The sequence below is a fragment of the Erinaceus europaeus genome, chromosome 6, assembly GCF_950295315.1.
Source record: "Erinaceus europaeus chromosome 6, mEriEur2.1, whole genome shotgun sequence".
NCBI lineage: Eukaryota > Metazoa > Chordata > Mammalia > Eulipotyphla > Erinaceidae > Erinaceus > Erinaceus europaeus.
The window spans coordinates 62,559,729-62,561,141 of NC_080167.1; positions in this window are offsets into that span (position 1 = coordinate 62,559,729).

The window sequence follows — 1,413 nt, forward strand, 5'->3', positions numbered from 1 at the left end:
GCTCTTGTGTGCTGGCGTCGGCCTCCTGCTGGTTTCTGAGCCTCTACTTATACTATCTTGCCTCTGGTGTTCCAGGTTACACCACCACTGGCCAGATTCGGGTTGACATCATTGACATCAGTCTTTCTTGTCCTACTAATACGTATGTTTCTGTTTTATCACACTATGCAGGCCCACTATGGTTACTATGGTTACTAAGGTTACATGTTCATTGCACCTACCGAGTTTCTTGCCCCAGAAGAGGATCTGGAGTATAGGAAAAGAGTGAATGTAAGTGGGACTAGAAATTGTTAAGACGATAAAATCAGCTTTGCCTCCCCCCGCTCTCTCTGGAACAATAAGAAAAATAATGCTGCCATTTGCACATTATTGGGAATAGGGGGTGGTGGGGTAGACTACATAATGGTTATGCAAAGAGACTCTCTTGTCTGAGATTCTGAAGTCCCAGGTTCAATTCCCCGCATCACCATAAACCAGAGCTGAGCAGTGCTCTGGTTAAAAAGAAAAGACTGATAAGACAAAGGTTTATGATATTGTTTACAATTCATTTATTAATTCTGTATGAGACCGGAATGTTGCAAGAAAAATAAAACCAGATTCATTCATTGACTCCTTATGGCCTCAAAGCCCTTGGTGTGCCCCAGAGGGTGTTTAGGCTTTGGGATCATGTAATAGGTGAGTGGGAAAAAGGAGTAGTGGGAGGAAAGTCATTTCAAATAAACAAATGACTTCTTGGTGAGGAAGGGTACTTACAGAAACCAAATTATATTTAGAACAAATAGAGGAGACCCTAAGAAAATATAGATGGTGATGGTAAGGTAGTTTTTTCCCCACAATCTTCTTGGTTATTATTAAATCACTAATAAAAATTATTTAAAAACAGATGCAAAGATTATTGAGTTTCAGCAAAAAGCACAGAAACATGCCAAAGGAATGTTAAGAATTCCCATATGAAAATGATATGTTAAGTCACTGGAGAAAGACAATTTGTGCAATTATAACTTCTCATGGTCTGCCTAAACTAGGATGACTAAATGTCAGCTATAGAACAAAAAAGAGTAACTCCCTATCTTTCCCTTACGAGGATCACAACAGGTAAATGGGGGGGGGGGGCAGATTTAACCCTTCATGCTTTCCCTTAAGGTGTAGAAAGGTAGGGGACACATGTTGCCCACCAAAAAAACAGTTAATTGCAGCACTGAGTACAAAACCTGGTAATGGGCTTAGATGTTCCAGTTAGTTTGTTTCTTTTCTTCCTAAAAGAGCCTATGTGGGAGTAGACAAAATTCTAGAAATAATATATTTAATTTTACAGTGCACCAACATCTTAGTAGGTCATTTTATATCATTTATGTCATCAGATCATTTTCCACTAGTAGTTACGGCTTATATTTCAACTAGCTCACATTTGGG